Raw genomic sequence first — 25,561 nt, 5'->3', positions numbered from 1 at the left:
GTAGACAATTGTATACTTACTCTTTTGCACACGTGCCAAAGCATGCAATGCAATTTGCTTAAATCAATAAGAAATTCAAATCTGATGTGAACAAGAAACTAATTGTTCAGAGATCTGAACTTATTGTCTCATTTGAGATTTGAGCCAAAGCGTTTGAGAAAAACCGTAATATGTCAGCATGTCTTGACATATCAAAAACAATAGAGTTATTCGCACATATATTGGTTGTGATTGTTGGCCCAGAGTTCCTTGCTTTGAATGTGTTCATTGTCTATATTTCAGAGCTTAGAATGCTTTAGTTAAGTCAGACCGCTGATGATGTCACCACATCGCGCAGATGTTGCCATAACAACAGTCTCACAGCAGGTCTGCATTGTAATTTAACCCTGGTTTATTGGCTATAGGAATAATGCAAAGAGACGAGGTCTAGACATGTTAGACGTGTTGTGCTAATAATCTCTGGTTTAGCTGAAATCCCTCTGATTATCTTTCTCTTTCACTTCCTCTCTTGCTTTCTCTCTCTCGTCCCCCCCGCCTTTCCTTCCTTCCCAGCTCACTCACTCTCACTCTCTCTCTCTCTCTCTCTTTGATGGATGGATCGCTCTTGTACTTCCAATCTGCTATCTCGGCTGATGCGGTTAGGGCCTGTGACGCTGCTGCTGCAGGCAGGAGAGAGAAGGAGAGAGGGAGGGAGGGGTAGCCGAGCAGGACGAGGACGGGGTGATGTGGAGGACACGACATCTGGAAAACAAGCAAATGAAAACGAATGCTCGGGCACCACGCTACAGCAGACGGCACGTGCCACAGAAACAAACAATCTCGGCTCGCTTAGCATCAGCTACTGCGTTAAAGACACCAGGCTACGTCAGTGCAAGCCTTTAGTTTTGTGTTTCAAAAAAGATCTTGTTTTGATGAGGATGAAACTGAAGGCATTGAATCAAGATCACTCTCTCTCAGGTTGTCAGTGTTCAAGGTGAAGTGCGTGTAAATGTCCAGCAGAGGGAGCTGTTTGCCTCAGTCAGGCGCTCAAGGGCTGTCCTGTACCTGAATGCTAATGAGCTGCGGGATAATTGAATAATCTGCAGATACAAGTTTATAATTCAAATTAATAGATGCAATAAATGATCATATCCAGACAAATGTGCCATTAATGCACACAATGTGGTGATCTGTGAATGTCACTGTTTCAGGAAATGATCAGTCTAGTTGTACTCTACCTGTACACTGAGGTATTGAGCTTTTTTTGCATTTGTTTTATTGTAGTTTCTTGAAATGAAAATAAAGGACCTTAGTTAAATGGCAATTTCACGTAAAATGATGTTCAATGGGTTGTATTTTTGAGGGGGGTTTTTTGGCACATACATTTGTTTAGTTACCACAACTTTCCAAAAGACAAAAGGCTAAGGAAGAGATGCCAAATTTACTGTGACTCTCTTTTAGCAAAATTGGATTTCTCACACAATAAAAAAAATAAGGGTTGCACTATATTTTACAGTACGTGCATTTACGTGTACTATACTTACCTAAGGTTAATATAAGGTAACTACCTGGGTTAAGGTTAGGTTTAGGGGAAGGTTCAGGCCGGGTTAGTTCTAGTTATTACCCAGTTATTGTAATTACTATAATGTGTATAAAGTATGTTTATACTTTAAAGGGGAACAGGACTGTAAAATAAAGTGATACCAAAATAAGACTATTCATTAATTCATTAAGCAATCTAGCTACCTATTTAACATATTAAACAAGTAAGCAGTGACAATCTTCCTCTTAATTTAACACATATCCTTAATAGAAATGGTAACTTTTCAACTTTAGATTGAGATGTTGTTATCATTAATCGTGGGGATGTCGCTGAGGCCAGTTCGGGGGAAAGTGTGGTGATGCCGTAAATTCCATCGCAGCAATGTTGACTAGTTATGTAAAATATATCAATATATATATACACACGCATGTGAAATATTAAAATTGCAAGTAGTAAAATTATGAAAACATTAAATAAAAAATATTATAATATTATAATTCAATAAATATAATATTGAAAATATTTAGATTATAAAAATGTAAAAATATCAAATATTTGAAAATATTCCATTTAAAAAATAAAATAATATTATTTTCAACTTAATATCATTTAAATAAAATTTGAAAATATTAAATATTACAAATATTGTAGAAAATAAATAATTTAAATATATATATATATATATATATATATATATATATATATATATATATATATATATATATATATATATACATAAAATAATGGATGCATGCGTCATCAAACTTTGTGAATTGGGCTAATTGAACAGAACTGTACTTTTATACATCCTTGTGTCAAATTTCACATTTGTGTCCAATTAAATATATGATGTCTACCCTGACTAAGGTCCATTAAGACACATTTCTGAATTCAAATTGAAATGGATAATTAGCTATAAACCATAAACAATCTATTTTGGTTTTGCAGTTTTATTAGTCCTGTTCTGTTTATTCAGTCTTATATAGTGTGTGTTTTATTTCACCGTACCTTCACATTTTATGTTTCTCGTTGCCTTTGTTGCAAATCACTCAGATTCCTAGAAAGTGCAAATGTGAATAATTAACACAGTAAACTCAATTTAAGTTCTATTTCTGGACAGGTTTGTCTTGTGTATGTTGGCACATTAGTAATTAATCTGTCAATGCCAATGTTCTCAGACGTTTCTTTGATTTTCCAGGTGAGAAGAACATGTAATGCTATATGTGGGACACTGACCTAAACTGCTTGACCTCTGGCAAGACCGGTCAAAGGTCAACTCACTTGACATCTCTGGCCATATCTTACTGATGAACACGCTCAGACCGAGTCAGACGCACATCTGTGCTTGTGAGACAAACAGTATCAAGTGCGGGCGTAAAATGACACATGGAAGTAATCTGTTCATCTCTGCTCTGGGCAAGAGGCATTTTTAATTTCACTGGAGGATAAAAAGCCAGCGGCAGAACTCCATCCATTTTGTATGGTGCCTTAATTTCACACAGCCCACAGAAAAATTGGCAGTCGATTTGTTTTTTGAAGATCCCTCCATTGATAGTAATTAAATTTGCTCTTGTCTCTGTTTTTTTTCTTCTCTTTTCTCCATATCTCCTCCTCTCTTCCCCATCTGTATGCCTGTACTCCCTCTTCTCATTCTCATTGGCTGTCATCCCTCACTGTCATTCGGCCGCTCCGAGCCATCGACCTCTGCTCTCAGCCCGGTTCAGCAGCGGGTCACCAGAGGGAGGGGGGCTCGTGTTATTGGGGGGTGCCAGCTTCCTTCCCTCGCCACGGTTACAGCTGCTGCTGCCATGGCAACTGGATAGCAGAGCGGACCCGCGTGCAGATACTTGCAGAGAAACACACTCTAATGGTGTGTTACCGGGCCCTGATGTGCTTTAAAACAGGTTTAGCTGCATAAGTGAAAATGACTTGGGAAAACCTGAAATTTGGACTTTTATGTTTTGTTTGGTGCTCAGTACAATCTATTCAAGTATCCAACAGGTTTTATTTTAGGGGTTTGGAACTTTACATTTACAGAAACTGGGTTGGGCTGGTAATTGATGTTGACCAGGAGCGTGTACTTCATTATGTCGTGATTTTTGGTTTGAATTTATGGATATTTAAATTCTGGCTTATATCAAAGCTGATAATTATTTTTATGTTATATGGTGATATCTGGTAAATGACTAATAGTAAAATATTATTTATGTATATATATATATATATATATATATATATTAGTGCTGGGCAAGTTAACGCGTTATTATCGCGTTAACGCATTTATTAATTAATGCCGACAATTGTTTTTATCGCGCGTTAACGCATGTTTTTTTTTTTTTTTTTTTGAAAGTCCGTTGCTCACTGGCTCTGAATACACATAGTCCTACAGTCAAACCATGATCACAGGAGGGGTGGGATGTTGGTCAGCCAGCAAATAACCCACCCAAACAAGCAGTGGAGAGGCTTTGGCAGGTTCTCTCAGGTGAACAGAAAGGGAGACAGCGCTCCGCGAGTGAATGACAGGCGCTCTATGGATAGTAACCATGGCAACGGCTTCTGTGCGCTACGCAGCTGTAGCCTTTTTAACTTAAATTAAAATTATACATAACTTTACCTGATAGGCCTGCGTTTAGTTTAGCGGGGATGCTCTGCCATGTGAATTCCCTCCTGTTGATGTCCTGATAACTATTTAGATTCTGGAAACTCACAAACAGCGAGCCGAGGATCAGTCTCTCTTCCAATGATTTGTGCTGCGCGTCGTGTACAAAAAGTTAGACAATTCCACTTCGGCAACGCGCGGGCGCGTGCGTGAGGCGAGCATGACTGCAACAGTTTCACAGGAACGCACCCGCTTGTCGCTGCACCTGTGCTCGACCACTTCACCTCACTCTCTGTTTAATGTAATCTTACGTGGGAAACCATGGCATGCCATGACCAAACCTAAGCTGCTATCAGAGAAGTAACGTTGGTCGACTTATATCTGTAGTTTGTGCTGCTGCTCCCTGACACAAGATACCTGTTCAGAAAAAAAAACTCTTTTAACAAGCTAGATAAAAGGTAATGCCCTGGCAGTGGCAAATAGCTTTGTTTAAATATTTGATTTGATTACATTAATGTTTAAGTTGAGATTTACAAGAAATATTTTATTGATACTGTGCAAAGGGAATATTGCTGGTATAAAAGCACCTTATTTGTTTAAAGTTTTTGGAAACCACATGTTATTGCACTTTTGTAGCAGTACATTTAAATCAAAAGTGCGCAATACACTACTTTAGAATTCATTATTCAATTTTGCGCGTAACAATGCGATTAATCGCGATTAATCGCACGAAAATCATGCGATTAATCGCGATTAAATTTTTTAATCGTTGCCCAGCACTAATATATATATATATATATATATATATATATATATATATATATATATATATATTAAAATGATGCAATTATTAAAATATTTTGTAATATTATTTTCAACTTTTTATTATTTAATTTTTTAAAATATTTAAATAACAAAGAAATTAACATATTTAAATTATAAAATTAATACAATTATCAAAACATTAAATATTACAAATATTGAAAATATTTAAATTATAAAAAATAAATGTATTTAAAACATTATATTTTTTCAATATAAAAATGGAAAAAAAACCCTAAGATTTTCAACCTAACATTCAAATTAAAATATCAAATATTTAAATGATAAAGTAACATTATCAAAACATTAAATGTTTCAAACATTGAATATTAAAATAACAAAAATGTAAATGTAAAAAATATGAAAATATTAAAAATATGAAATTAAATATTAAAAATAAAACAATAATATTTTCAGCTTCATTTTATAAATAGCATATTAAAATAATACAAGTATTGAACATTGAAATGATAAAAAGTAACAATCAAAACATGAAATATTACAAATATTGAATATTAAAATGATAGAAATGTAAAAAAAAATCTAAATATATAAGAAATTTAACGATATTACATTAATCAAAATTTTTAAATATTAAAATGATTAAAAAAATAATAGTATCAAAACAAAATATTGCAAATATTGAATGTTAAAATAATAAATATTAAAATGTAAAAATATTAAAGTATTAAAAAAAAACACTGATACTACTACTAAAAAAATTGGACATGACATAAAAAAATGGATATTAATTTGCTTAAGATTATATTTAACACAATTATTTGTGTTTTTAAAGAATAACTTGAAGTGTGTTTTAGAGGTAATCAAAATGTAGAAATAAGGCAAATAAACATTAAATGTCCAATATTGGTCAATACATATCCAATATGGACTGATGCAGTACCTATATGTGGTGCATCCCCATTTAAATCAATTGTCACATGGCTAACATTGTCATAAAAGGGATTGGTTAAAAATAGAAACTGGCTTTCCTCTGCTGAGATTTGGCTCCACACACATTGTTTTTCTCCTTCTGTTATCATATCAGGGAGTTTTTTTTGTCACCCTTGTCTTGCACATTGTGGCTAGTGATCTCTGTAAAGCTACTTTGGAACGACATGAGATGTGAGAAGTGCTACAGAAGTAGAGTTTGATTCAAGCATCATGCTTGTCGCATGTTGCCAAACGTTCTAATGAAGAGCAGCGCTGCATGTGCGTAACAGACAGCACTCGTATGCTTTAGCTCATCACGCCTGCAGTCAGCTCCACTTGAAAATCTACAGTACACGCCAGAGGAATGTTTCATAAATCAAAAACTGATTAACGACACGATGTTGGCATCTTGGTGCAGATGATAAAGAGTCACCTGCGAATTGTGGGGTCAAATGAAGGAGAGAAAGTGAGTGGGAATGAGGATGAGAATAGAAGAAATAGCCACAAGCGTAGTTCCAGATCTCTCCAGGTGTTTCGGCACTGAACGGACTTGCTTCACTCAGAGCCCCGGGCCACGAGGTTCAGACCAGGTGGAGCTACTACAAAAGAGACTATTAATTATGCCTTCACCCCTCCTTCTTTTCCTCTCTTTCCCTCTTTCTTTCTCTCTTGCCAAACAAATATGATGGATGGGGTTATCAGTGTCTCACAGAAGCATGAACGGTTGTCAGGTGTGCTTTGATGTCCGACAGCTTGAATCTCCTGCCTTGTGCTTTGATGATGTGCTTGAAATCCAGATGAATTGACATACTGTAGTTCACACTCCATACAACACGGCGGGCCATTAAACACACTCCACATAAGATTTAATACACTTGTCTTTGCTTTGATAGCGAGCTCTACTTTGCACTTTTAAACGCGATTCCCCACAGAGCAATGGCAAAAGCTATTGCCCTTATCACAAAAATATCTATTTCACTTTCACTTCGTAATGCAACCTAAAAGTGTTTGTTACATGTGCCACCTGTCTTTACTATTTTTTAGAAGTTTATTGCTCTCTTGGAGGTCTTGGGATTGTGTGTTGTGCTTTGGGCAGCAACTTGTGAGAGGATTTAGTTTTTGTGCTGTACCTTTGCCATCCAATAGGTGGCGCTCCTTACATAAAACACACTGGCTTTGGTCCATTGAATGCAGAAGGACAGTTTCCACTTGCTCTTTGGTTCAGGGTGGTTGTCAAGGTAAAGTTTGAATATGTATTTTAAGGGTTGTGCGCCTTTCAGAATTGAACTGAGAATACTTTGTATTTGAATTGAATCTGAATTGAGGTAGCAAACAAACAGGATGCAGAATTGCAATTTGAGTTTTGATGTAAGGAAGTAAAATGAATTGGAAATAAATTGAAATTCATAAAACTGTAATTTTTAACTATAAATGCAAAGTTGGACAAGACAAACTATAAATGTTGCCTTGTTAAAGCAGTGTTGCATTGTCTTTGAAAATTTAGCAAAAATGTTTTAAATATGAAGGTTGATGGGCCTCACAGGATGCAGAAGTGGAATTCAAATTTGAATGTAAGGAAGTAGAATTAAAATGAACAGTAATTTAAAGTAGTTCACATAACTCTAATTTTGAACTAGAAAATGTTGAAAAGTAGCAACCTAAACAAAAAGTTGCTATAAGTTGAATGTTTTGAAAATAAGTTTAAAATGTCTTTTTAAGTTTAAAGGTTTATTTTTCGGATGGATGGATGGATGGGTAGACAGACAAAAAGAAAGAACAATAGACAGACATAACGATATACTGTAAGATGGATGGATGGATGGAAAAAGAAAGAAGGAACAATAGACTAAGATGAAGACAGAAAGAATGATAGACAGACAGAACAATAGATGGATGGATGGATGGATAGATAAATGAAAGAATGATAGACAGACAGAACAATAGACAGATAGACAGAAAGAACGAACGATGGATGATGGATGGATGGAAGATGGATAGACAGATAGATAGACAGATAGAAAGAAAGAACGAACGATGGATGCATGGATAGATAGATGGAAGCTGGTTGGATAGATAGATAGAGAGATAGATATAGATAGATAGATGGATGGATGGATGGATGGATGGATGGATGGATGGATAGACAGACAGATAGACAGACAGATAGACAGACAGAAAGAACGAATGATGGATGGATAGATAGATAGATAGATAGATAGATAGATAGATAGATAGATAGATAGATAGATAGATAGATAGATAGATAGATAGATAGATGGACCATGGAAGATGGATGGATAGATAGAAGATAGATAGAGATGGATGGATAGATAGACAGACAGAAAGAACGAACGATGGATGGATGGATGGATGGAAGATTGATGGATAGATGGAAAATGGATAGATAGATAGATAGACAGACAGAAAGAAAGAAAGAACAAACGATGGATGCATGGATAGATAGATGGAAGCTAGTTGGATAGATAGATAGAGATAGATAGTTAGATAGATGAAAGATGGATGGATGGATGGATAGACAGACAGAAGGAAAGAACGAACGAACGATGGATGGATGGATGGATGGATGGAAGATTGATGGATAGATGGAAAATGGATAGATAGATAGATAGATAGATAGATAGACAGACAGAAAGAAAGAAAGAACAAACGATGGATGCATGGATAGATAGATGGAAGCTGGTTGGACAGATAGATAGAGATAGATAGTTAGATAGATGAAAGATGGATGGATGGATGGATGGATGGATGGATGGATAGATAGACAGACAGAAGGAAAGAACGAACGAACGATGGTTGGATGGATAGATAGATAGATGGAACATGGAAGATGGATGGATAGATAGATAGAAGATAGATAGATGGATAGATGGATGGATAGATAGATAGATAGAGGATGGATGGATGGATGGATGGATAGATGGATAGATAGATAGAAGATGGGTAGATAGATAGATAGATGATGGATGGATGGATAGATAGATAGATAGATCTTATTTAATAAATTAGTTTTTGTGGATCAGAGTGGAAGAAAACTTAATTTCCTAGAATGCATCAGAAATTCCTCTTTATGTCACTCTAAATCAAATTCTTATGTGGTGTGGCAATTGAATTCAAATTTAAACTGAATTGAAAGGAATCCAATTTTATCAGTTGTGAATTGAGCAACCCTGTTAACGGTGTGTATCATTTGATCAAAAAAAAAGAATAAAAAGATCATTAGAAATGTATGTGAAAGGATTTTTATATATTGCCAAAAGTACATCAAATATTTTAACGTAAAAGCGTAATCTTTTTAGGCCACAATTAAGAAGTCAACCAGTTCCAGCAAAGCTAACATATACCATTCCATAGCAGCACTGAAACGTGTTAAATGACTATATAACACCTCTTATACAATATAAATTGTGGTGCTAAATTTTTGATGTTGATTTAACAACGTCGTCCCCGCATCCGGTGAGTTGGACTGAGGCTGTGCTGTTAATGATAGCCCTTCTGTTCAACTCCGCGTGTCCCTGGAAGTCAGGTCGCCAATGAATCATTTACATTGTTTTAATCAGGCGAGTGAGACTGGCATGCATAAATGAGCACTGGAACCTATTTGCACTTGATTTGCGGGGGAGAGCGGCCGGTTCCTCCATCTGAAGCGGCAGGGAAATGAGGGGCAGTGCTCTGGAACGCTAAATGACCAGCCACCGTTTGGAGTCGCCCTTCAAAGAGCCAACGACTCCAGGCGCCTCGAGTTTGTCTCTGTTCCTGATTAGCTCTCCAACCGAATGGATCGTGCAGATGCGGAGGTGTCAGTGACAGAATCAGGACAGGGTTTTTTTTTTTTTAGCTCAGGTGGGTAGACAAGTTGGCACGAGGAAGGAGCGACAGGCCAAAAGGTGTGCGTGCAAAAGGCTGGGGAATCATTAGCGAAATACAAATGTTAGTTTGGACAGGGTCACGGATCAAAGGGGGTGAAATGCTCCCATGTACAGGCAGTGAAATGACTGCGCTGCTCTGCCACCGAGGTGTTTCTGCGCTGTTCCCGCTGCCAGAGACTTCCAGTAAATGGGAGTTTTTGCGTAACGTTACTGCAACTGCTTTTTCCCTCCACTTAATCTGAACAGAGCTCTCTCTCGACCGCCTCATTTGCAGTTTTCCAGCACACTGCATAATTGCATACTTGTATTCTGTCTCCACAGAAATACTGTAAAAAATTATTGTAATTTTTAAAGGGGGTAGTTCATCCAAAAATGAAAATTCTGTCATCATTTAATCTCCCTCTTGTTGTTCCAAACCTGTATGAGATTCTTTCTTCTGTTGAACACAAAAGAAGATATTTTTGAAGAATGTTGGTAACCAGACAGTTGATGGTGGCCATTGAGTTTTTTTTATGGAAGCCCATAATGGGTCCAATGAGTCCACTAATGGGTCCATCAACTGTCGGGTTACGGACAGTCTTCAAAGTATCTTATTTTAGGTTCTACAGAAGAAAGAAACTCTTACAGGTCTGGAACGACATGAGCGTGAGAAAATACATTTTTGGGTGATCTACCCTTTTAACGGTAAAAGACTGTAAAATGCTACTGTAATAACTTGGTTAACAGATCAAATCGGACATTTCATGTAATTCTACGGTAAAATACTGTTTAGTTTGTGAAAAACTCTCCTTTGAAACAGTTTTTGCTAGATATTGCTAGTAAATTTCACAAATGACAAAAATAAAACCGCAGAATATTTAATTTAAACATGAAATTTTGAAGTATAAACAGTATAAAAATAGTATTTGTTAACTTCGGTAACCTAAGTAAAACGGCTCTATATTTAACAAAGAACATTTAAAAGACCGTAAGCGGTGCGACTTGTTTTATAGTATACAGTTTGGTGGTCATAACCCCCATTTACAGTAAAAACCCGTAAACTGACATTCCCAGAACATTATCAGTTAATGAAATATACCATTTTACTCCAAATTTAGGTAAACTGTAAAACCTAAAATTTTGCTACCATTTTTTTATGTGAAAGTTCTGGGAACCACTGCCAGACTGTTTTTTACTGTAAAATTTACAGATTTGTTTTTTACAGTGAATAACATACAGCATGCAATAAGCTCACATACAAGTCCACCTTTCACCTTAGATGAAGGATCGCAGTTTGTTAGATCAGCAAAACAAATAAGTCAATAGTCGAGGCTAGGGAGTCCTCCCAGGAGTGGCATCCATCTTGGCGGTGACTGGCAGCTCTGTCAATGAGCGGGAAGGCAGTAATGTGTTGGCATTTGGAGGGCAGCAAGAGGAGGAGGAGGTGCTGGTAGAGCTGATAAGAAGGAGAGAAGAGGGGGAAGGCCCATTCTAATCAACACTTTGCTCTATTAATAACGCATGAGATAGAGGAACAGCAGACTCCCACTGATGAGCTTGGCACTCACTCGCTTTATAGAGTGGCTTGTAGTGTTGATGTGGTTATCTGCTGTTTATTTTCTCTTTGATTAGAAAAAGAGTTAGCCAAGTCTTCTTACAATTTACCTTCTCATGAGTAGAAGCTAAAAATGACCGTATAGTTTGGAATTGCTACAACAACAACAGTGTTTACCCAATGCATAACTCACTATCAGGTTCTTCTGGATAGTCATTCAGTGACAGTAAAGACATTTATAATGTTACAAAAGATTTCTATTTCAAATAAATGCTCTATTCCAACTAATTTTATTGATTTATTTTGCTTGAGAACAATGGAAATGCAAAATATTACTGAACTGGTTTGTAGTTCTCAACACCTTCTTACTGATGCTTCCAAAACTATCACAAGTCATTTTTGACAACCTTGTCTATGTTAGCCAGCTAGATAACATTATCGTGGTGACAGATTAGCAGAATGCGCAACAACAATGTAGAATACATCAATTCAGAACATTAAGTTTGCAAGGCATACAAATGGGTGAACAAGTAAGAATTTCAGTGAGGGTGCGTCTCAATCAGCTCCCTAGTTCAGGGCACTAATCAGGGAGTCGGCTATTTTAAGGGCTGTCTCAAATGCTGAATCCTTCTAGGGAACTGAAACGTTCGCTCCCTAAAAAGTTCCACAATGCACCGTGAAAACCAGGGAGCATCGATGTTCACTATGTTCCCTTAACTGAAGTTCTGAAGCGCGGAACTTAAATCCATTTTTTACATTTAAAAAAAAATGTACAAAGATCAGAAAGATATTAGCTGTTGTTTATAAATAGTAGTGATGTTGTACAATGAGGATGTTGTCACGTCGCCGGAAATAGTCATCAGTGTCCCAATGTGTAGTGAGCCAGCATCTTTAACTGTCCTTACCCGAATTCGTGAACACGATATACTGATTCACGAGCTAGGGAGTTGATTGAGACGCACCCTAAGAAAGGGCAAGTGATGGTTCTGTCATCTGATCTAAAACTTTTTGTTGAGCCCCACTTGCTCCACATCCCTGTTATGTAATCATGGTCCAAACTTTTGTTCCACACCTTTTAGGTTGTGTAGCCTAGTGGTTAAAGAACTGGTAACTGAAAGGATGTAGGTTCCAACCCAGCAGGAGGTGACCCCCATTGTGCACTTTAGCAAGACACTTAACCTCATGTTTCTTCAGGGGGATTGTCCCTGTAATAAGTATACTGAGAGTTGCTTAGGATAAAAGCATTACCTACATGATAAATTAGCAAAGTCTTACTCAGAGTTTTTTTTTCCTCTCATTAACCGTATTCCACAGTCCTGTTCCATAATCCTTTTCCACAATCCTATTTCACAGTCCTGTTCATGAGTCTCTGTCCTGTTCTGCAGTCTTGGTATATGGTCCTGCATCATGTTCCTGGCAATCTGTGAGTCCCCAGAGTGATGGTGTGAACCGGTGAGTAATCTCCCTGCTAGTATGCCTGAGTTTCCATTGATTTTGTCTCAACTTCCAGCTCCCCCAATTACCTCCATTCAAGCCTGTTAGTGACCATGACGTCAGGGGAGTGATAGTGGATCCTGGTCTTTGCTCTCTGATCTGTTTGTTTGCACAACTAATTATTCCTGCTGCTTCCTTTCATTAGGAGGAGCTGAGCTATTGGGTTGTCTGGAACACTAAGTGCTTATTTTGTTCGGTGTGCAGGGACTGGATAAAGAGAGAACTGGCTGTAGAGGGTTCAGACTGTTTTGTTCTGTACTGCAGGGCTTGGTAATGGAAATATCTAAACCTATTCTGATAATATAGAGAATTTGCAACTCAAAATGGCCGCAAATGCAACTTGATTTACCTTGTATCTCAGTTTCAAGGGTTCAGTGCTTGTGCCATCATAGCGAAGTCATTGCTATTTTCTTTTGCCACTTTTGTTGACTTGATAGTTGGAAGAGGACAGAAAATAGTGGGGAGGATAAGGATTGGGAACCTAAACTTGCCTCGTCCACATGAGCACCTTTGTCCAGTGTGTAAGTGGTTAACGGCAATGTACATTTTATTTCCGCAATGTGGAATCTCTTTTCTGCCTCAGAGGATAAATAAACTTTAAATAGACTTTCCTTACATCGCATTATATCTGGTATTGCCACTGTCTTGTTTTGTTTCTCATAATAGCGACTTATCTAACAGTGCGACTTCATACTGAATCTCACAATGTGACTTTTTAACTTTCAATGTAAATTTATATCTCACAATTGTGATATATGAAATATCACTCTATATGTTAAAATATGACTTTGATTCTTATTTTAATCTCCCAATTGCATTCCTGTAGCTCAAACTGTAGATCATAGAGCTAGCAACCCCACTTGGGTGGGTTTGATTCCCATTGAAAACTGATAACTCAAATATAGAACTTGAGTGCAATGTAATTCGCTTTGCATATATTTATATGCATAAAGCATTAAACTTTAAAAATGCATTAAACCATTACCTTCTTTATTTTTTTAGTCCAGGTGGAAACATGTTTCTATATTAGTGACACATATTTCTGAGCAAGACAGGATATTGAACGGGAATAAATGGGGTTGGAGAATTGATGAAAAGTGGGCGTTCATGCCATAATGAATCCCAAATGTGAGGTTGCTAAAGTAATGCCTAATTAACTATTTGGATCATATTAGTTACCATTATCGTTTCAGAAGACGAGCAAGTTACATTTGATAATATTTTTTTTTTGGAATAACACGCTCCTGCACAAATTTTGATTTGGACATAAAGGCCTTTGCAAGGGGTTAACATTTCTTCTGCTTAATGAGACCACTCTGAACAAATCCTTACAGCCTGCTAATGAGGACAGGAAGTCAAGAAGACTTACTCTCATTTCCTCAGCCTCGGCCCACTCTTATTTAGTCTGGCTCTCGCCTCTCTCCGAGTGCTTGCTTGCATCTTGTGTTTGTGTGTTAGGTTTTTTCCCCCCTGTTAAACTTCATTGTAGTGAATTATGTCTGGGAGGGTTGTGCGAGCAAGCAAGACCCTGCATCTGCAGTCCCCCTCCCCCCTTTCCCAGCAACCCCAGCGCACTCAGCAGTGAGAGGAGAGTGCCAAAGAGAGCACAGCCGTGGCTCCTTAATGACTCCCATCCCTCTCCGTGCCACGTTATTAATTAGCTCAATGATCCTTGCCGATGGGACCTGGGCGGCGGATTAGAGCCCCCCGGCACACGCCCGCGGATGCCACTGTCGGAAAGGTGAAGAGGGACAGGACCGTGCACTGCGTGTCTCTGGAGAACCTGGGCACTGCAGCCAGTATCACTCTCAGAGCCCATGGGAACCAGGTGTGTGTAACAGAGAGATAGTGAAAAAGCAGAATGCAGTGTGTGTACATGTATCTATAAGAGATAATATGTGAGCATAGCATACAAGCGTATATATGCAGTGCTTACTTTCCTAGTAATGTCTTTCCCTGTGGACATGTGACAAAGGAGAGTCCTGTCGCCCACCTGAGTGTGATTGAAATCTTTCCTCTACGTGAGACTGCAGGAGACGGTGTCTCCTTGCCCTCCCATCGAATCAATCTGTTTATCTAAGGCCCGGTGCTCATGGCACATACATTTGCGTTGGTCAAAATGAAAAGAAAGTGTGAAAGAGAGTGGGACTGGCCTCTCCAGATGCCTGGCAGTGGCATGGAACAAATTAACATAAATGTCATTGTCAGAATGGAATGAAGACAAAATCTGGGCTTGAAAGCAATCTGTGCCGCCAGCTGATGACAAGGAGACTCGTTTTAGCACACAAAGACAGTCTGGTTGGAGATAAAGGTGTTTTTATAATATTTAAACTCTACTTGCATTCTTTAAAGGTGATGTAATTACCTTTTAAACTCCAAAAAGAGACAAAGAAATTACATTTGTCTCCCAAAGACATCTTTGTCGACCAATATGGGTTTTTTCGGGGGCTGATTTTAACAAACATTCTCCTTCGCTACATTTACATCTACATTGCAATTCTGCATCAGATTTGAATGTAAGGAAGTATAATTCAAATGAATTGAAATTCAAAGGCATTAATATAACTGACTTTTAACTAGAAAAGTACTTGGATGCGAACTGAACTGTGCTGGATGATGACAATTTCATCTATAAGCAATTCTGCAGGAAACAAACTAATTCAATAATTGATGATATTTACAACTGAACTGAATCAACACTGAACTGCCTTCAGCTGAACAATGACACTGTTTTCTTTTAGAACTGCTTTATTTTTCTGTATCATTGAATCATTTTCCTGTTATCACTGTAAAAGCTGCTTTGAAACAATCTATATTGTATAAAGCGCAGTATAAAGGTGAATTGACTTTGATAAAGCCTTGAAATTGACTAGAAACCTTGAAGCATAGATACAGTGTGTTTCAAATCAAATTTCAAATTCCTATCTTTTTATTTAGTTTATATATTTTATCATATTTTATAATTTTTTGTGGCTCAGGATGGAAGAAAACTTCATTTCCCAGAATGCATTACATGTGTTTAATTTATTTGAATTTCAATTCACTAAAAATCCTTTTCTGGTTATTCCGATTGACATTAGTGTTGGGGCTGGAAATTACGGCGGGACTGTCTGTTTCAAAAGGCAAGGGACAGTCGGGTGTTTGGAAAGTTAATTTGTTTTTTTGCAATCCCATCTAGTGCCGCTAGTAACACCAGTGAAGTCAAGCAAGGGGAGCTCAAAATGAGAGAACCACATCCCTGGGGTTGGATCAGAGTACATTTGTAGATTTGGAAGAGGAGCTGCATCTTTATTGGTCCAGCATCAGAGCGTCAACACATGTGGTGGGCCATTTGGGTCTTGTCTGGCTAAATTGGCATTCAAGTCGCATCCTGCTTGCAGTCTGAACCTGGCCGCTGCGATAATGCTAATGGCAGCGTGTTGGCGTGGCGTTGAGACACTCGCTCTCTCGCATCATACGTCTCTATATGGCTCTCGGCATCACCAAGGTGACAGCTGCGCGCTGCCTGTGTGATTATTGACTGGGTGAACTCGGCACGACCCCGCTGGTGTGCGAGTAAAGGGCAGGGAGTTAGTGTATGCCGCACTGTCTGTCAGACATGTCAATACTGTGATGAATGGAGGGGCTGGTTATTAAAGCAGAATTAGAGCGAGGGGGCACGGGGAGGGGGGCGGATTTGGAGGAGGGCGATAAATGATGGTGCAAATGGCTCTGCAGTCGAGGGCTGTAGTGCCGGATGGCACAGCATCAGTGTCATCCGTCTTTATTATCCTCCAGGGAGAGGAAAGAGAGAGAGCGATAGAACGAGAGAAGGTTGGGGAGCGGTCAGGGATACAAGAGCCCATCAAAGAGCCTTGCCTTGCACTGAAAATCCCCCTGCTGGTCACTTTCTCTCCTCCTCTCACCTTTAAGTCGTCCCCTTCTCCTTCTTTGACTTCCCTGCGCTCTTTCGTTCTCCTTCTTTCCCCTCCATTTTCTCCAGCACAGAGGGAGGGGAAGACCCCCTACTGCTATTAATCATGGTGAAGTCTCAAAGCCCAGCGGCTGTGCATACTCATGCAGGCAGACACCAACATCCACGCACACGGGCGATGTGTGGACGGGCCAGCCGGTGGGTTCACTGCACAGTCACAGAGTGTGAGGAGAGAGGGTGATTGGAGGAGCTGGTGTTTGGCCGGCCCCTTCGTGACATGCCGCCCTGACTACAGATGAGGATGCTGCTCTCTATTCGTATTCTCTCCTCATGCGCAACTGAGCCCACAGAGAGGCTGTTGCTTTTTTCTAATTAGTGCTTTATTTATTGATACTCCATCTCTCCTAATTTTGGGAAGACTCTGTCTCTATTACTGGAGGATTCATCTGCTTCAGTTTCTTTACTTTGCTCCAGAGAACATGGAGATGTTTAGCTCACCTTCCTCTCTTTACCAACCAGTTCTATTTTTCCTTAATTATAAGAATATTTGGGTATTTAAACAAACTGCCTTGTCTTGATGAATACTTTATAGTCGTACCTTCAGGGATCCATACTGCAATAAAAGGGTCAACAATGGTGACAAAACAATAAATGTGTTTGACAGTCATTTAAAATCTATTCATCATTATAGGTTGAATAAGACCAAGGCTGCATCCGTAATCGCATACTTCCCTACTGTATAGTAGGCGAAAAACAGTATGTGACAAAAGTAGTATCTCTGAAAAATTACCTGTATGATACTACTACTTCCAGCGAGATTCTGAAGTGTGCATACGATGGACACTTTACAATCTCATTAGGCCATTTGTGAAGGCCAAGAGCAGATTTGTGAATGGCAGTGAACGTAACTGACGCTATAGGTCATGTGGTAATGACAACATGGTGAATGTCCGTATTACATTCATATTACACACACTCATACAATATAGAGCATACTGTTTTAGTGGACATTATTAAAAATAAGTACCTACTCTAGAGAGTATGTGATTTCAGACACAGTCCAACTGCCTTGTCTTAATGAATGCTCACACTTGTACTTTCAGGGCTCTGTACCGGGATAAAATGTTCTCAAACTGTGGCAAAAAAAACCACCTGCAATCTTTCTAAAGACGTAAATAACAGCATTTTACGAATCATGAGGTTGCCAGTGATGAGTAGATTTTTAATGATTGTCGCCAATATTGTTTTTTTGACAACGAGCCATGATTTCCGATTCACACACAAATTACTCTTTTGAACCAGATCATTTAAACGAGTCCAAAATCGAATACTTCCCTACTATACGAGTAAAACAGTATGCCAAAAGAGTAGTATGTCTGACTTCATAGTATTTGTAAAACAGTAGGTGAAAAGTCCCAGGATGACCTACTACTTCCGCTGAGATTCTGGAGTGCACATTCATGGACATCTTACCATCCCATGAGGCCACGGGATAGGATTTACTCGGCCCTCGGATATGACGCCATTTCCACACCTCAAGCGTTCTGGTATGTTTTGCGGGTCTGAGTCGGAGAAAAAACATGGACGCCACCCGTAAAGCTGTTGCTATGGTAGCACTGGCCAAGTAGCAGGCGGTTATCAAAACTCAGCCATTTGAACTTCTAAAATTTTCACTTTATTTCATGTTTTAGTTTATCTTCTGTTAGCAACGCTAGCACGTTAGTAACACCCGTTTGAAACAAGGCTTCATTCAATATTGCACTCACAACAAGACCGTTTCCCATACCCACAGGCAGTGACACGGACGCTGTAAGGAATTGCAGTAATACGAGTGATTAAGATCTTCATTTAAACAACCAAAGCGGTCCAAAAACAATGAAAACAATTCATACTAAGTCACACAGGGTGCAGCCATCTTGGATTCCGTATCGGAATTCTCGCTCTGTGTCCTCAGGGTTGTCCGAAATCCGAGTGGGAAAATCCGAGGAAAGGGGGCGTGTTGGTGCGTGTTGCTAGGCAACGTCTGTCTTCCTAGTCGGAACTCCGACATGGATCAAAAATAGAACGCACCATAGCTACAACGGTCGCAAAGTAAATTCGAATTCAAAAGTTGTACCTATTCAGACAGTATATGTGATTTCAGATGCAGTGAAAATGATTTGCCAGAATATATGATTTGAATCTTATTCGTTCAGCAAGTGAGTCGTTGCGGAGTTCACAACAGTGAACACATTCAGAATGAACCAAGAACCGTTACTGGGATGTATTTGTGTGTGTGTGTGATACTTATTTACAGTACAGACTGATTGCTCATATAACATGTAATTCAAAATATATTTTTACAACAGTGTGGTATTTAAAAAAAATCTAATAATAAAAAAATATTAAAATTAATTAGAATATATTAAAATAAAATAAAAAATACACAGTTTATATTTGGTTATTGTTTAGTATGAGGACGTTTTTGTTTTTGGGAAAAAGACATTTTATTCGGTCTGGAGGCCCGACTATGCAGTTTTCTTTCTCACATTTCAGCTGCAGAGTGCTTGTTGCTTTAACTTGCCCTGTTTTGGCATGTGATCCCACGCCATCTGCGTTCTGTCGTTCCGCCACTTAAATGAAAGTCTGGATCATTGTTGCGGTAGACAAAACATTTACTCGAGGTCTTCAGGAAGAGAGCCAGAACACTTAGAAGGATAACTGTGTTTGAGATTAATATGATCAAGTTGTTGTCTCATGGTCACTCCCATAATGTAAGAGAGACTCTTAACCTCAAAATCTCTTACTCAACTCTCTTAACATCTGAAAGACAAACACAACTAATTTTAGGAAAAGCGCCAAACACGATCCTTAATTACCAGCCACTCCCTTTGACCAGCATGTTATTCACTCTCATTTATCCATGTCATCTCAGTGTGCGGCCACTGTAAGGCTGACGGTCATAAAATGGGATCTTAACCTCAGAGTTCAGTCATTCACAGCTCATGTCCTTTTTTTCAACAGTCTTTTTATCTTCCGCTAGATAAAACTTGGCTTGCAGCTTATACTCTTGAAATAAACCCCTTCAACTTTTTTTTCTTTAGTCGTTTTATATTAGACAGTCAAGTGAGTATGGCTATATGTTCTGCATTAAAGGAATATTATGAGTTCAGTGCATATTAAGCTCAATCGTCAGCATTTGTGGCATAATGTTGATTTACTTCCAAAATAATTGTGACTTTTTTTCTTTACAAAATAAAGGGGGAAAAAATATGCACTTACAATGGAATTGAATGGGGCCAGTTTTTGTGGCATTCAAAATTAGAAATGTGAAGCTTATAATTAATACATTACCCCCCGGTTTCACAGACAAGACTTAAAGGGGTCATATAATGGCACATGCACTTTTACAAGTTGATTGTACTGAAATGTGTGTTGGCAATGCCTCTACACAACCATCATATAATGATAAAAATCCATCCAGTGTTTTTGTTTCAAGCTCTTTATATCTTTTCCCCTGCCTGAAATTGAGCCGTTCGTTTTTGTGACGTCAATAAAACGGACGCCCCTCCCACGATTGTTGATTGACAGCAGTGTTTCCACACAGACCTGCCCTGAGCGAGCTGTCATCATAGTCCTCATTGTTAATGCGCTGGAGCAGAATGGCGTCTAAGCGATTGCATAGACAGTAAAAGAAAGAGCGATTGTGGTGTTCTGTTCTTGGGTGTAATAACGATCACAGCAGTCATTTTAATGTTCCTAAATCCGAACCGCTGAAGACGCAGTGGCTGAGTTTTGTTTTCGAAGGGAATATTCCCCACGAGCAACGTCAATGCTTTCATGTTTGCGCGAATCATTTCTCACCAGACTGCTTTATAAATGAGGATCAGTATAACGTTAAAGCTGGTTTTGCTGAGAAGCTGCTCCTGAAAAAAGAATCGGTGGCAACTATTTAGGTTCCCTCTGCACCTCCAGAAGAAGTAAGTGTAAAGTTTTATTAACCTTTATATTAATCTTTGCAAATCGCGAAAAAAAGTTTTTCATGACCATTAGTTGTAACGTGACGTCAATCTGTCACTAACGTATACATCAGTAAACAAACACATAGCGTTCGTATCTCACTTCTCTAACGTTACCCTGCCAGTGCATACAAAAATAGATCAAAGTGACATTACGTTAACCAACCATTCAGAAACGTCCTGTTCGAGCCTTAATTGTCGAACTTCTTTTGCGGCTGTCATCTTGTTCCGGGTCCGACTCCGGTTCAAACTGATACGGTTGCACAGATGTGTCCTCAGAAACTCCCGCTGCCATTCTTACTCCAAAATATACCCTCAACTGTTGTCAAGGCAACACTCCACGTGCGTTGTATCAAAACGCCCGCAGAACAGAGGGGCGGGGTTGAGCAAAGCTCATTATCATTTAAGGCATATGCACTGAAACGGCATGCTGAAAACAGAGCTGTTTTTGAGCAGGTAAAATTGCGATGTCGGCTAAACATCGTGATGCCTGTCAGCCATCACGATGGACGATGATTTTGTCCATCGGCCCAACCCTAGTAAGAATACTAATGCAATGGCATGAACAGATACATAAATAGTAAGGCTTGCTAAACAACTGGAATGATCTTGAAAACATATTGCAGGAGGCAGAGAAAAACTGCCACATGAGGTAGCTAGCATCTGCCTTATGTGGTAAATAAAGTTATGCTAGCTTATTTAGCATCTAACTTATCAGCATTGCTACTAGATGAATACATTTGTATGTGATATTTGCAATTTAAATATTTAATAAATATATTTCCCCATAATAGCATCAAAACTTACTTCACTTTGTTTAGTCCACACTCCACAGGCTCAAATGTGTGCCTTCAATAGTCTTGTGCTTTGGGCTTCTGTACATGTGATGGAGGCATGCACAGTGCCAGTAGGGGGTGTGGTCTCAATAGCCATGCAGTAAGCAGTGTTCTATGTGTATGTGATTGAGGAATGGCATGGATATTCAAGTGTATTTGAATGGCATCTGTTTGTTTTAGTCAAGATTATGCTAAAATATACTTTCCTCAACTATATTTAAGTTCCCTATGAAGAGCCTCAACTTTGAAAATTCCCACTTTATTCCCGTTTATTCCCATAAATTCCTGTTAATTCCCTTAAATTCCCATTAATTCCCATGGAAAGTTTCCATCTTTGAAAATTCCCAGAACTTTGCAACCCTAGTCAGTGTCATTGTTTTGTTTCAAGATGCACACCAGTAATGTTTTGTTGTAAGGAACGTTTATAAAAGCTACTTAAATGTCCTAATTGAACTAAAGCCTAATTCTGGCTTAATCTAAGCCCTGTCTGTGAAACCAGGCATAATTATTCTGTTAAAACGTGCATTATTTGAACAGTAGCAGTACATGTTTATATCATAATTTTACAGTCATTTTAGAATTACCAATATGTTGCCATTAAAATTTAATTTAACGCAAAAGGCTTTGTAAGTGTTTTCTTTATTTTAAAAAAAAAATCATGTTAGCTTTACTATTGAAACTGAGTATTTTAGCGTTTTCGGATTGACCCCATTGACCTGGCTTGACTTCCTTTGTAAGTGCCACGCTGTAACCAAGGTTTTTGCTTTTTTAAAAGAAAACGAGGGACAAACGGAAATGACTTTTTTGTTGTAATCAACAATATGCCACAAATTCTGTCGATTGAGCTTAATTTACTGAACCTGGAACATAATCCAAGTGGGCCAAATAATCCCCGCCGTGTGAACGGAAGAAAGCAATAAGTTAATTAATTATTACATTAGCAGCCGCTTCTCTCAGGTGATCAGTCAGTGCCCATCCCACCATTCCGGCCGCTATCTCATCCCAACACCTGCAGTTCTCTCTTCCTCTCCTCCATCGCTCCTCTCCGGGCCCTTCGGGCTTCTCCTCTCTGCCCAGATGGAGCGAGACCCGAGTGTCACATCAATCGGAGTGTACTATTTATATTTATGTACGAAAGAGAGAGGGGAGAAACCATGGCACTGTGGGGTTTATTGACTAAGCATTAAGTGGGCATTATCAGACGATAGGGATGTTATTTATGAGGCAGAGGGAGAGACACTGTGGCTGAGTTATGTGAGAACCAGCCTGAGGATGAAAGCTGCTCACACAGAGAGGGCTGATAGCAGCCTGCCTCTGTCCCCTCGTTTTGGCGCAGGAAACGGGGTGTGACGTACCAGGCTGAAAAGAGCTGCAAATTTATGGACAGTCGGTCCGTGCCAGCCTATAGGTCAACCATGGCCTGTTTATCTGGGTCTCGTTGTCGTCGCTATGGTCAGGGATCAATGGCGCTATGCAGAGCAGATGCGAAAGTTCAATGACAAATATGACACTGTGTGCTAGAAGAATGCAGATGTGCATATAATGCCGGACCTGTGGGAGAGAGAATTGACAATTGGTTGTGATTTATTTGTATAAATTCATGTTTTAAATATCAGTTGCTAATATTTTGAAAAGGTGAGATAAAAGGGGTCACGGACCTAGTTGTTTTCCACCATATTGTTTTTATACCTGTTTGGAAATGCACTATTTATTTGCTTTGTTTCCCTTCAGTTCATTTACTCTTATTGCCACTTGCTCATTAATAATAAGGACTGTGGATCAATGTGAAATATGAGCTGTAAATCCCAATGCCAGCTCTGCAGAAGCCAAATTGACCCTATTTACTTTCTTCATACACTTTCCTGGTGTTGTTGAGCTCGATTTAGAAGTGCATGTTATTCCAAAGAAATATTTGTTTGTACATTTTTCTGACGTATTTTACACCCCATCCCCACCAATCACCTGTCATAAAATAAGTCCTGCCTTGCATCATGGATTGTCCTGTTGCACTCGGAAATACATCACGTTAGGGATAGGGAATTAAAATGTAAGTTGTGAATACAATTTCTTGAAGTAGAGATGTGAAAATGTGAAAAACGTTGGGACAAGTGGAATGTATGTTCATGATGTAAATCATTTGGCAACCGTATTAGTGTAGATTCATTCTTTGTGGAAATTTTTTAGCTTCACAGAATTTAAAATGGTAGGCACAGATTTCACAGCGTCTTGTGTAATGCTTATAGAGCTTTAGGTACAGTAATATCCACATCAGTTATAGCCAAGTTCCCCTAGGGGGGCCTGGGCAGGTCCCCAAGGGTACGTGCAAAGATTTAAAGGGAGGGTAGGTGATTTGTTCCAGAAACGATTTTTGTTATGCTTGTTGAAAGTCTCTTCACATCTTGATAGCGATCACTAAAGCCGGGTTTACACTGTACGATTTTGCCCACGATTTTGCCGTCTGAGACAAATTTTGCAAATCCTAAAAGATTCCTCTGATCCTAGGCTAAAATCGGAAGTCTTTGAACATTAGTTTGACATGTTCACCTACAGCCGATTAATGTCCGTTGCGATCAATTTTGACCTCAAATGAAATTCTGGCAGTGTCAGAAGTTTTGACTCACAGTCTGCAGTGTGACTTCTACGACAACTGTCAAATTGCCTTTGTTTTTCAAGACAAGCCATGACCAAAATTAACGTTAGAAATTTCTTTGTAGCCACCATTTCAATCCCGCGTGTAATGCAGCACCAAACGTGTCATTGATTGATGTAAAACTTCGGACGATTTTTCTTTTGTGTGTCCGTTTTTTAACGTGTCTTGACTGCCGTACAGTCTGACATTAATGACAACTGAGATCCTACAGTGTGACATGGCTTACAGTGAGGATCATGTTCGTACAGTCTGAAAAAGGAACAATGGTAAAGGACTATTATAAATCGTACAGTGTGCACTCGGCTTAAGTTAAGTGGTCTAAATTAATTTATATGTAAATATATCGTCTGTGGAAGGCGTAGGACCATAAAATGTTCGTCCAATCATTGCATCCGGTCCGAATGTCCTACCTGCCTCTCAATGTACTGTATGTATTCCATACCTCCGCACAGCTGCTCACGCAGACATCACACGTCATCAGTGCGTTTCATGCTATGCAGAGTTAGACATACGTCAGTCACGCCCACTGCAACCTAAACAGCAGCCTCCTTTTACAGTTCCAGTTTACTGTTCACGCCATAACTACTGTAATTTGGAAGAGATTGAAACCCGAGACTCGAATTTATGCATTTCAATGGCAACACTATTACCACTACCAGCCTGCTGTGTGCGTTCATGTGTTGTGAAGGAGGTGTGGCTTTGGAGACGCTCTGAAGGAAGGGATCTCATGCTTTCAAAGCTAACTTGCTATTGTTAGCCTCTCCGAAAATTGCCTACCGTACCTTTAATGCATTTTATAGGTTTAACAAGTCAATATTATATATTTAATGAAAACCATTTATTTATCAACTTAACAGTTATTATTTAAAATAAAATAAAAAGGTATTTTATTAAAAAAAGAAAAGAAAAAAATGTGAGTGTTTTGAAAGACACTATAGAGTACACACCTATTGTGTCTGCCTGTCTTGGGTTGCCATGTTTTATGTGGATTTTCCATAGACATTTTGATTTTTATACTGTACAACTGTACATACTGTATATTAATCCCCTACCCCTCACAGAAAACATTCTGCATTTTTACATTTTCAGAAAGCATCACTTAATTTTAATTATAAGCCGGTTTTCCTTATGGGGACCAAAATACAAAAGATCAAATATTTCTGGTATTACTATCACAACCAGGGAATAACACACACACACACTGCATATGTATACTGTATATATTTGTTCTTACTTTAATGACTATCTTAATAATACTGTTGATAATGCTATACTGTGTGACATGTCTCCTTTGTTGTCAGTGGGTACTTGAGCCTAAATGATGGCTGTGGGGCTTTCTGGAGCAAATATAAAGTTGGGAAACACTCAAACTC

At 38.7% G+C, this 25,561-nt stretch overlaps 1 protein-coding gene and 1 long non-coding RNA gene across 5 annotated transcripts in view; one reads left to right on the top strand and one right to left on the bottom strand.

Annotated features, from left to right (window-relative positions):
• hnrnpa1b (heterogeneous nuclear ribonucleoprotein A1b) overlaps positions 1-4,273 on the bottom strand; it is a 54,449-nt gene extending 50,176 nt beyond the window's left edge. For all 4 annotated transcript variants that reach the window (XM_056257976.1, XM_056257974.1, XM_056257977.1 and 1 more), the window contains exon 1: positions 4,270-4,273. The gene's annotated coding sequence lies outside the window, so the exon portion shown is untranslated. The remainder of the gene's footprint in view (positions 1-4,269) is intronic.
• The window catches only part of LOC130090564 (uncharacterized), a 44,104-nt gene that overhangs the window by 16,593 nt on the left and 1,950 nt on the right, over positions 1-25,561 (top strand). The window lies entirely within an intron of this gene.

This window comes from Rhinichthys klamathensis, unplaced genomic scaffold, assembly GCF_029890125.1.
Source record: "Rhinichthys klamathensis goyatoka isolate OS25496 unplaced genomic scaffold, OSU_Roscu_1.1 h1tg000147l_1, whole genome shotgun sequence".
NCBI classification, from domain to species: Eukaryota; Metazoa; Chordata; class Actinopteri; order Cypriniformes; family Leuciscidae; genus Rhinichthys; species Rhinichthys klamathensis.
The sequence above is the reverse complement of the archived record's forward strand: the minus strand, read 5'-3'. Positions and strand labels throughout refer to the sequence as shown.